The following is a 12,953-nucleotide window of genomic DNA, read 5'->3' on the forward strand; positions in this document are numbered from 1 at the left end:
AGTTCTGAATACCAGATCTTTATTAGAAATGAATTCATGCAAACAGTATAAGTTTTGTATAAAAGTAAAAAATAGTCACTATATATAAACCAGAATATATTTCAAGGCAAGTTCTAACATACAACACTAATACAGAGGTGATGGGGTTGATGGGTTTTGAAAATGGGAAGCTTCGCTCTCCATGTTGCAGGACCACCACATGCAGGTACCCATAATTGATCCCTGGGAGGGTATTGAAAGGATTATGAGAGATGTTGAGGGAGTAAATGGTAAGGAACAGTGTGGGATTAGGAAAGGAAGAAGGTGCATGGATCAAATTTTTGTGGTAAGGAAATAAGGAAATGAATATTCCGAGAAATGGTACAGGACAGTAACAAGGGGTGGGGGGCAGCATAACAGAGGGACAGTCGCAGTATAATGAAAGTGTCATTTCTCTATGCAGAGACTTCCTCTATCAGACAAAATGGTGTGTGGCTTTGGTCCATAGGGGTGCCCCATATGGACCCTAAAGTATCAACTGCATGCTACTTTGCCACAATAACATGCAGCCAATACCCCAGATTCCATCCAGCCCGTGTGATTTTCCGACGTCAAGGTTTTTTATTTGGTCCCTTATTTCTTCCTGTGTCACCATTATTTTTTTCCTTGGGGGCATCTTTCTGTCCTTCCTACCAATTTTGTGAACCTTTAACCACTTCCATACAGTGCCGCCTACGTAGGCGGCATGAGGAGCAAGTGGGTACTCGCTGATGCCGAAGTCGCCATCTTGATTATATTTATTGTAGTCGTACCTACGTAATTTTCATTCTCTCTAAACTGGCTTCATCAGTTTTCTATGGTTATCAAAATACACGGGTGAAAGAGAACGGACAATTGAGCACTGACTATTTTTTATAATGCGATTATTATGACGCAACATCGCACGTCGGGCAGCTAATGCTGCCAGACGTGCGATGTGCCCCGGAGGGAAGAGGTTAATTTCAGCCATTTCTACATCATCTATATATTCATTATTTCCTTCACGCACTTTCACTATTTCATGTTTATCTTTTAGTTTGTCATTTACATATCTGTAATATAGTTTAGGCTGGTCCTTGCATTTTCCTATTATGTCCTTTTCATAGTTTTTTTTCTTCCCTGCATATTTTTACATATTCATTTCTTAGTTTGATGTATTTTTCCATCTTTTCCAGGTTTTGTCTCTTCTATCTTTACACTCACAACAATTTTTGTTATACCAGCACTTTATGTACACCCTTTCTTGTTTCTTCTTAGGTACGTATTTGTCTATTCCCTCCTTGTAATTATCTTTTAATAGGTTCCATTTCTTTTCCATCTTTGTTGCTTCATTTAAGAAGTTTTCCCAATTCGCATTTTGAAATTTTTTTCTGAGTTTTTCAAAGTCCATTTTGTTGTACATTAGCCTTCTTTTTCCTATGGTTCTCATTTCTTCTCAAATCAATTTGTTCTTTTGGTTCAAACTATTAGTATGTGGTCACTCTTCCCAATTGGTATCTTTTATTCCATTTTATCCACAATTTCAGGCTCTGACATATCAAATCCAGTCTCGACAGTTCTTCATTGTTTCTATATGTGGTATTTTCCTTTAACCATTGAGTCAATGTGTATTCAATGGTCGTATCCAGTAGAATATTTCCCCAACGTTCTTCTCCACCATTCACTGTCATTTCTTCCCAACATATTTCTTTCGAGTTAAAGTCACCCATAATTACTATGTTTCCTCCTCCTTTCAATAATTCAATTAATGCATTCTTTGTGTTTTATAGTATTTTGGAATGATCACTATCTGTCCATGACTGTGTTTTTGAGGGCACATATATTACTATAAATTTTCTACTTTTCATATTTCTGTTTTCAACTTTAATCATCATCAATTCCACAGTATTTTTTCCTTCTATTATCTTTGTCACATTTAAGCCTTAATCAAAAACATGACTCCTCCACTCTGTTTCTCCATTCTATTTTTTGACCAATGGTAGGACAGACTTTGTCCCACACTAATGGTAGTGGACCTTTTAATTTCATCTCCACAATTCCCATTATGTCTGGTTTCTCTATTGACAGATAGTCATTTAATTTTAGTCCTGAAATCATACCATCTATGTTAGTATTTGCTATTTTTTTTATTCTTTTCTTCTTTTTTTTCCCTTTCTTTTGATGTACCATTTTCTCAGCCTCAGGTCCAGTGCTCTCCAAAAAAAAAAAAAATCTTTTCAGTCTCTGTTCTTCTGTTGTTTTTTTCATTTGCTTCATTTCCGTCTTTTCTTTCTCTTTTTCCTCATCACTCATTTCCTTTTTTATAATATGTTTTTATAATTTCCACTATCTGCTGGCTTTGCTGCTTTTGAAAGTACTTCTTCAGCTACCATTTGAGACCTTAGTTTGATTTTTAGTGGCCTATAGTGTTTTTCTCTAGAATATTGTCCCATCCTATGTACTTCTTCAATCTTTGTCCAATTCCTGTCCCTCCTCTTGAACCTCTTTCAGAATGGCCTTTGCAATTCCTTTCTCTTCTTTTTCTCTTTGGTATTTGTATACATTATATTTTCATTTCATACCATGAACTGCAATACACTTTTTTTATCCACTGTGTCTCTTACCCAGTTTTCCTTTTCGTTAATTACTTTAATTACCGTTTCTTTAGCATTTTTCTCTACCTGCTGTTGTACTATTTTAGTTTTTTTCTGATTTTCTTGTTCTAGTTTCCATTGATGTTTTATTTCTTGGAGATCCATCTCCTAAATTGATTCTCCAACTTTTTCAGTCACTGCTTGTATTTGTTCTTTGACCTCTTTTTTTCAATGCTTCATTTTTGTTTTTATCTTCATTTTTCATTCTTTCATATCACTTCTGATCATATTTACTTCATTTTTTGTCATTAAGCTCTCTGTTCATATCTTTTGTTAGCTTTTCAGATAGTTTATCTCTCTGTGCATTGCTCTATAATCAACTTTTAAATCTATTAGTTCCTCCATCAAGTCATATCCTGATTTCTTTGTACATTGTTATACCTAGTTTCTCTTTCTACATTTAAACCTTTACCTAATAGTCCTCTTTCTCTGGGGATGGATGCAAAGAGAGGACTGTATGAAGGTGATTGTGTCTATGATATGACTGGAAAATACAATGAAACAGAGGGTAAAGGAAAACACCAGATATAGAAATAATGAAGAACTGTCAAGACTAGATTTAATTTTTGTCAGAACCTGAAATTGTGGACAAAATTGAATACAAGACACCAATTGGGAAGAGTGACCACATATTACTTGAAATAGAACTAGAGGAGGAAATATATATGGAGAGAAAGGAGAACTACAGAAAAGAGAGACTGGTATATAGTATTTACCTAGTTGTATTATACAGGAAGGGAGCTATGCTTGTGGTGACCCATCTTTGTATCTCTCAGCATCAATTTTTTTCTTAAAATTTTGAATAGTGTTTGCACACTGTGAAACTTAATAAAAAAAATTCAAGAAGTGAGTTGGGATAAATTTCACAATGAAAAGATGCAAGTGGAAGAAAATGGAAGATTCTGAAGATCTATAATGAAGGGGTGGATAAATATGTACAAAGACAAAACAGGAAAAGGAATATAATAAGTACTGGTTTAGCAGAAAGTGCTACGAGGCAAAAAACAGAAGAGATAAAGCTTGGAAAAGATGGAAAAGAGGAATCCTAAAAAGTGGCAAACATACATCAATGAAAGGAATGAATATGTAAAAGTATGCAGGGAAGAAAAAAAGAAATTATGAAAAAGACATAATAGAAAAATGTAAGGATCAACCAAAACTATTCTACAGATATGTGAATGGTAAATTGAAAAACAAGCATCAAATAAAGAAAATATGCCAGGGGATATAGAAATGGCTGAGGTCATGAGTAAACATTTCAAGTTGGTTTTCACTATGGAAAAAGTATGGCACTGGGATGAAGGGTGAGAAGTGATATCCCCATCTATGGGAGAAATAATAGCAACATGAACTGAAATAATGGACCGAATAACAAGCCTTGTCAGGAAATCACAGGATGGAATTACAAACTGGACACTAAAGGAGTGTAAAGGAGAATTGATAGGTAAAATATACAATATAACAAGTTGTTTGAAGGAAGGAAAAATACCAGAAGATTGGAAAAAGGCCAACAATGTACCAATATATAAAGAAGGTAACAAGAAATACTCAACAAATTACAGACCAGTTTCCCTTACAAGTACTGTAGCCAAAATTAGTGAAAAAGTTATATAAAATAAATGGACAAAACATCTGGACGAGAACAACATACTAAACCCAAGACAGTTTTGATTTAGGGAAAATCATGTGCCACAAATCTCATCTGCTTTTACTCAAGACTATTAGATATAATACAGGAAAAAGACAGATGGGCTGATTGTGCTTTCCTAAATCTACAAAAAGCTTTTGATAAAGTGCCACATAGAAAACTATTAGGAAAACTGAAAACCATAGGTGGGGTACAAGGTAAACTACTGGAATGGATGGAAGATTTCTTGCATTGAAGAAAAATGAGAGTAGTGCTTAGAGATAAAGGTTCTACTTGGGAAGAGATGATTGCTGGAGTTCCAGCCATGTTTGCTATTATGTGAATGACATGGTGTGGGTAGCTACATGAACTTCTTTGCTGTTGACACAAAATAGTTGAGAAAAGTAAGCACTGAAATAGACTGAGTTGCTGCAGAGAGATCTGAACAAAATTGAGGAATGGAGTCAGAAGTGTGAAGTGGACTTAAGAAATGTAGCATAATGGAATTTGGAAAAGGAGCAGGATATCAGGACAATATAAAATTGGTGAAAAGGATGTAAAGAAAGTGGGATTTGAAAAAGGCCTGGAAGTAATCATCACAAAGGTCATGTCCCCTGATAAACAGATGAAAAAAATTGTTGGAGAACCTTACAACTTGCTGAGGTCAATAAAAGTGGCATTTACTTACTTGGATGAAGAAATGGTAAAGAAAATATTAGTCACACTGATAAGACCAAGACTGGAGTACACAGTGACACTATGGTCACGCAGCACCAAAAAGAATACAAGGAAAATTGAAAGAATCCAAAGAGCAACTATGAAGATGGCCCCCACACTTTTAGAACTGTCATATGAAGAGAGGATGTCAAAACTAGAGTTACTGACCCTGGAATAAAGAAGAGAAAAAGGAGACTTGTTGAACATCTATTGAATCATGAGAGGTATGCAAGTCCTTGATAAAGAAGACTTACTAAAATGGGATACAAGAAATACAAGAGGACATGGAAAGAACCTCAAAAAGGGCAGTTATAGAAGAGACCTGAAAAAAGAACAGTTTTCCCCGGTAGTGGAATATGGAACTGCACGAAATGCTAGTGTGTGGAAAAACCATACACAAATTTAAGAACAATTTAAATACTGTGAGATACAGAGACAGGACACCTCAAGCATAGCTCCCTTCTCGTAATATACAACAAAGTAAACTGGGTAAATAAAGAAGACATTGAGCAGTAGGCGTCACTCAGGTCAGAAACTGGGGTAGCAGCTTCAAACAGTGAGATGGTGAGTGGTTGTGTTTCAATGATCAGTGCTGAAGAGGTACAATCTCTACATAGTAGAGAAGACTGTTGAGGGCCTTAAAGAGGAGAACTGAGTTCTTCACTCAAAGATCCAAAACATGGATGACAAACCATGTTTGAAACCTGCATTTGAAAACGGTGACCAAGAAAACATGGAGAGATGTTAAAAAGCCTTCACCTGGCCCGCTTGAATGCAGGAACTCTCTTCAAGCTCTCGTGGGTCTACAAGAAGAAATGAAGAAGCAAGAGAAGAGAGTAGGGCAGTCGCTAGATCCCTGCCCACAGGTAAGATTTTGGTTGTAGGGAATAGCTAGGTGAGATATTTAAAGAGGGCCTTCTGCAACATAGATGGGAAGCATAGGACCCTGGTGTGTTTCCCCAGGGCTGGGATAGGTGATGTTCAAGACAGGATTGAAGAGTGTATAGTTGGGGAAGGTGAGAAACCCATTGTTTGGTTGTGTGCAGGAGATAATGACAAGTTAGGGAGTGAGGAATTATTTGCGCAGTTTCAGGATGTGCTGGATAAGATTAGGGATAAGGGAGGGGTTCTTGTATGTGGAATCCTTCCAAGGTGTAGAGTTGGAAGCATGTGGAATTCCAGGGCTATTGCAATGAATTGCAGGCTGGCAAAACATACAAGGCCAATGGATGGGTATTGTCAACAACTGTCAATCACTTTTACAACTTAATAAGATCAATGAAAGTGGCCGTTGACTACATGGATGAGGAAATGGTAAAGATACTATTTACACTGGTAAGACCAAAATTGGAATATGTAGCATCTCTATGGACACCTATAAAAAAACATGACAAAGATGGCACCAACACTTTGCAAGTTGACATACGAACAAAGACTGGACAAACTAAACTTATGAACTCAAGGACAAGGAAGAGAAAGAGGCGATTTGATAACCATCTACAGAATTATGAAAGGGATGGAAATCTTTGATAGGGATGACCTACTAAAATGGGACAGAAGAAATACAAGAGGACATGAGAAGAAACTTAAGACAGATACAGAAAATATCAATATTAAAAAAAGCTTTCCACACAGAGTAATAGATACATCAAACTGAAACAATGAGTGCTAAAACTATACATGATTTTAACCTCTTCACTCCAGGGCACATCGCACGTCTGGCAGCATTAGCTGCCCGACGTGCGATGTTGCATCATAATAATCGCATTATAAAAAATAAAGTCAGTGCTCAATCATTCGTTCTCTTTCACCCGTGAATTTTGATAACCATAGAAAATATGATGAAGCCAGTTTAGAGAGAATGGAGGTTACGTAGGTACGACTACAATAAATGTAATCAAGACGCCGACGTTGGCATCATCCCGCCCACTTGCTCCTCATGACGCCTACGTAGGTGTCACCGTATGAAAGTGGTTAAGAAAGAACTGGATGTGGAAAGATACAACTGCAGGTCACTAGGAACATAGCTCTCCTCCCGCAAAATACAACTACCGTATATTTCCACGTATAAGACGACCCTAAAATCCAAAAATTCACCCCTTAAAATTGGGGGGTGTCTTATACTACCATTATAAAAATCAGACCTTGAATTCTACGTGAAATGACTTGGTAGGCTAGCCTGCCGATAACCACCGATACACAAGAAATGATTCACAGTATGATAAGAACTGGTAATAAAGGTAATTAAACCATATTTACCTTATATATTATTGGCATATCTTTATAGTAAATGGCAATTGTTAATAAATTCGAGGAATAATTCTATATTAATGAAATTACGGTACTTTTAACTACTCTATGTAAACACATTTAATAACACAGCTGAAAAAAATGTAAACATCAATCACTGGTTGCGTTCATAGCAACCTTTTTCTTTTGCTAACTTTTCAGTAATTTTTAAGACTGAAAATAACAATTTTGGATTACAGTACATAAAACGTTTATCAATAAAAAAATATATTACAGTAGTTGAACCAGGAGCGTAAACAAATCATTTTTGTTAGTTAGTTGACGTGTGTTCTCAGAAAATCATGATACATGATTTGCTTTATTTCACTTATTTTGAATTTATAAGGATACAGTAAGTAATTTATCTGGTATAAGGATACAGTTAAGTAATGAGAAAGAAAAGAGAAAAAGCGGAAAAAACAGCTGATAAACGTAATCAAAACAATTCTTTTTGTACGGTAGGTTTGATACACTGATGCTTTTGTAATTTAGCAGTCATCTTGTACTACCGATACGAGATAAATTAATAAAAATTTGCTCTAATTTTGTACCTCGTCTTATACAAAGGTTGTCTTATACACGGAAATATACGGTAGGTAAAATACACACACATGGCAAACATACATCAAACTGAGAAATGAATATGTAGATATACGTAGGGAGGAAATAAGAAACTACGAAAAAGATATAATAGACATATACAAAGACCAATCTAAACTATTTTACAGATATGTAAATGATAAACTAAAAGACAAACATGAAATAGTGAAACTGCATGAAGGAAATAAAGAATATATAGATGATGTAGAAATTGCTGAAGTAATGACCAGGCATTTTAGGTCTATATTTACAATTGAAAGCTCACAAATTTGTGATGTAGGATAGCGAGAAAGATCCCCTGAAATTAAAGAAATAACAGTGACAGAAAGAAATAAGGGACCAAATAAAGAACCTGAATGTCTGAAAGTCATACAGGCCCAATGGAATTGCGAATTGAATATTGAAAGAATGCATATATGAATTAACAGACAAAATACACAAGATAATTGAATTCTCACTCAAAGAAGGGAAAGTACCACAAGATTGGAAAAATGAAAATATTGTACCAAGTGAAACAGTGAATGCCAGAATTATACACTAGTTCAAATCTAAATTGGACGTGAAGAGATACGAAAACGGGCCACAATGAGCATAGCTCCTGTCCCGTAAAATACAACTAGGTAAATACATAAAGGATTGAGACAAAGCAAATCCAACAAAATATAGACCAGTATCCCTTACAAGCACATTAGCAAAAATATGCAAAAAAGTTATTAAAAACAAATGGATTAAACACTTGGAAGAGAACAAAATACTAAATCCTAAACAATTGGGTTTTAGAAGTGGTTCATGTATTACAAAATTAATATGGTTTTACTCAAGATTAATAGAATACAAGAAAGAGACGGATGGGCAGATTGTGCTTTCTTGGACTTACAAAAGGCTTTTAACAAAGTACCACACAAAAAGCTACTAAGAAAAATTGAAACAATAGGTGGAATACCAGGAAAATTATTCGAATGGATAAAAGATTTCTTGAATGGAAGAAAAATGAGTATGGTACTTAGAGACAAGAACTCAAATTGGGAAGATATGACAAGTGGAGTCCCCCAAGTCTCTGTATTGGCTCCGATATTTGCTATTTATATAAATGATATGGATGAAGGCATGGAATGTTGTATGAACTTCTTTGCAGATGATGCAAAAATATTAAAGAGAGTAAGTACAGAGGAAGACTGCAAATCTTTTCAAGAAGACCTGGACTAAGTCTGGAAATGAAGTCTGAGGAGTGAAGTGAACTTCAACATTAAGAAATGTAGTATAATGGAATTTGGAAAAAGCAAAAATAGAATCTTGGATCAATATAAAATTGGTACAAAGGAAGTAAAAAAAAAAAGTAAAATTGGAAAGGGACCTAGGAGTAACTATCTGAAATGACATGACACCAGACAAACATACATACATACATATACCAAGGCTTTTTTCCCCTTACAAGGGAGGTAGCCAAAAAGGAAAAGGCATAAAATCATTCCCACCCATTCCATCCCTGAATACACTCCACACCCCTCCACCCTCCCTCTTATCTTAGCACCTCCTGGATGACGGGTCATCCCTGCACCTTGTCCACTGCCCTGGGTCAGAAGCAGTGTCGCAAGACACAGCACATCCACAGCAAGACTGCTACATTAAATCGGCGATCCCCCCTCTCCGTCCCCCCCATGCATAAAAGGAGAAGATGGGGAGAAATCCCTTCGGGCTGCGTCAAATTTTGCTCACACATACCTCACCCCCATCCCCGCCCATTCCACCTCATGGATCACATCATCATCCATATACAACCATTCTCCATTCACCCGTCTTCTGTCCTCTACCGTCCTTCCTCAACAGACGTTCCTCTCTTCCCCAAAGCCCCCTTCACCCCATCCATCCACCTCATCCTAGGACGTCCCCTCATGTTCACTCCCTCTACATCTGCCTTCCATACCTCTTTTACTAGTCTTTCTTCACTCATTCTTTCCATGTGTCCAAACCATCCTAATACTCTTTCATCAACCCTATCTCCCAACTCCCTTTCCACCCCTGTTGTTGTTGTTGTTGTCGTTCCCTAGACTGTCTGTCCGAGCAGTCCCGTCTCCCCAAGGAAGGCCACAGCCGAAACTGGGTTTTCCCACAAATCCTTTATAGAGTGTATGTTGTGTTGTTTGCGTGCATGATTGTGTATAATGCAGTCTTCCATTATGTGTTGTATGGTATGGGGTGAAGTGTTACATCCTGGGCAGCTGTTCACAACACGGTCGTCCAGCCTCTTCTGGTAGCTTAGAAGTGCTGGGTGGTGACCGCATCGCAGTCTGGCCAAGTGGACTCTGTCCTTTCGTGGGAGAGAGGATTCAGAAGGGTGGATATCAGGGGGTCTGGCATGCAGCAGTGTGTTGTCTTTCAGTGTGTTAATGGAGCGGTGAGTGATATGATTATGAATATGTTTCCGGAGGCTGGTATTTGGTGGTTGTGGAGGAAGAGAAGAGAGTATCTGTGCGTAATAAAGGTCTTTGGGTGTAGTTTTAATGTTCTTCTCCTCACCTCCTCATTTCTCACTCTATCTAGCCTAGTAACACCCATCATACTTCTCAGACACCTCATCTCAAACACATTCAAACTCCTTCTCTCTTCCTCTCTTATGTTCCATGTTTCTGCCCCATACAGTGTTGTTGGCACAATCACTCCTTCATACAGTCTCCTCTTAGCATCCATTCCCAAATGTCTATTCCTCATTACACTCTTCAACCCACCAAGGCATTTACTCGCTTCTCTCAATCTACATTCTACCTCCACCTTCACTCCACCTTTTCCTGCCACATTTGCACCCAAGTATCTAAAACTATCCACTTCCTCCAGTCGCTCTCCCATGTCAACAAATTAGTCAGAGAAACTTTTAATTTGTTAAGATCGATGAAAAGGGCCTTTTACTACATGGATGAAGAAATTGTAAAGAAAATACTAGTTACACTGATAAGACCAAAATAAGATAGCACCAACACTTTGCAATTTGACATATGAACAAAGATTGAATAAACTAAATTCAACCCTGGAACAAAGATGAGAGAGGTGATTTGATAACCATTTACAGAATTATGAAAGGGATGGAAATTCTTCATAGGGATGACCTACTAAAATGGGACAGAAGAAATACAAGAGGACACGTGAAGAAACTTAAGACAGTTACAGAAGAGATCTGAGAAAGAATAGCTTCCCACACAGAGTAATAGATATCTGGAACAAACTGAATGCGGAAACAGGGAGTGCTAAAACTATACATGACTAAGAAAAAAAATGGATGCAGAAAGATACAATAGCGGGTCGCTATGAGCATAGCTCTCTTCTCGCAAAATACAACTAGGTTAAATACATTTATACAAATATGTATGTATTTACCTAGTTGCATTTTGCGGGAAGGGGAGCTATGCTCGTGGTGTCCCACTTTTGTACCTTGCAGTGTCTAGTTTGCTTTTAAACTCATGAATGTTTTTTGTGCACACTATTTCCTTGTCCAGTTCGTTCCAAATGTCTACCACTCTCTGTGGAAAACTGTTCATCAAATCTCTTCTGTAGCTATGCTTTTTTACTTTATTTTCATGTCCTCTTGTGCTTCTCCTGTCCCAGTTTAACATGTCCTCTCTATCAAGTATTTCTATGCCTTTCATGATTCTGTAGATGGTCAGTAGGTCACCTCTCTCTCTTCTTTGCTCCAGAGTCGGTAAATCTAGTTTAGCCAATCTCTCCTCATATGACAAGTTTGTGAGTGCAGGTGCCATTTTTGTTGCTGCTCTCTGGATTCTTTCTATTTTCTTTATATTCTTTTTGGTACTGGGTGACCACAATGTTGCCGCATATTCTAGTATAGGCCTCATCAGTGTGACCAATATTTTTTTAATCATTTCTTCGTCCAAATATGTAAATGCCACTTTTATTGATCTTATCAAGTTGTAGGATTCTCCAACAATTTTGTTTGTTTGTCATAGGACAAGTCGTTTGAGATAATTACACCCAAATCTTTTTCGGATCTCTCCTTCTTTACCTCCTTGGTTCCAATTTTATATTGTCCTGATATTCTGTTTTTGCTTTTTCCAAACTCCATTATGCTACACTTCTTAATATTGAAGTCAACCTCCCATTTCTGACTCCAGTTCCATACTTTATTCAGGTCTTCCTGCAGTGATTCGCAATCCTCTTCAGTTTTTACTTTCATTAACAGTTTGGCATCGTCAGCAAAGAAGCTCATGTAACATTTCACATCATCATCCATGTCATTCACATAAATAGCAAACATTATTGGAGCCAATACAGATCCTTGCGGTACTCCACTGATCACCTCTTTCCAATCTGAATATTTTTCTCTGAGCACTACTCTCATCTTTCTACCAATCAGGAAGTCCTCCATCCATTTTAGTAGGTTCCCTTGTATCCCTCCTATATGTTCAACTTTTTTTAATAATTATTTGTGTGGTACTTTGTCAAAAGCTTTTTGTAAGTCTAGGAAGGCACAGTCAGCCCATCCATTCCTTTCTTGCACTATGTCTATTCATCTTGAGTAGAAACATATCAAGTTTGTGGTGCATGATCTTCCTTGTCTGAACCCAAATTGTCTTGGGTTTATTATATTGTTGTCTTCCAGGTGTTTTACCCATCTATTCTTGATGATTTTCTCACAAATTTTGGCTATAGTGCTTGTTAGTGAGACTGGCCTACAGTTAGTTGGTTGATTGATTTATGAAATTTTTGGCTCAAAGGCCAAGCGCCAGAGCCGGTAGGCCATTCAGCGCATATTTATCTCATATAGATAAATGTTCAAGTAAAACAGTGAAAACAATAAACATTCACAAAAACATATCACAACAACATACACCCACAGGCACTCATATACACAATCTTAACCTCTTCCCTCCGGGGCACATCGTACGTCTGGCACCATTAGCTGCCCGACATGCGATGTTGCGTCATAATAATCACATTATAAAAAATAGTCAGTGCTCAATTGTCCGTTCTCTTTCACCCGTGTATTTTGATAACCATAGAAAACTGATGAAGCCAGTTTAGAGAGAATGAAAATTACGTAGGTACGACTACAATAAATA

General features: G+C 37.1%; 1 protein-coding gene across 5 annotated transcripts in view; it reads right to left on the reverse strand.

The window, feature by feature from the left end:
• The window catches only part of LOC143041758 (tudor domain-containing protein 7-like), a 566,748-nt gene that overhangs the window by 499,651 nt on the left and 54,144 nt on the right, over nt 1-12,953 (reverse strand). The window lies entirely within an intron of this gene.

Source organism: Oratosquilla oratoria, chromosome 32 (assembly GCF_046742065.1).
Source record: "Oratosquilla oratoria isolate Oo_2021 chromosome 32, ASM4674206v1, whole genome shotgun sequence".
NCBI classification, from domain to species: Eukaryota; Metazoa; Arthropoda; class Malacostraca; order Stomatopoda; family Squillidae; genus Oratosquilla; species Oratosquilla oratoria.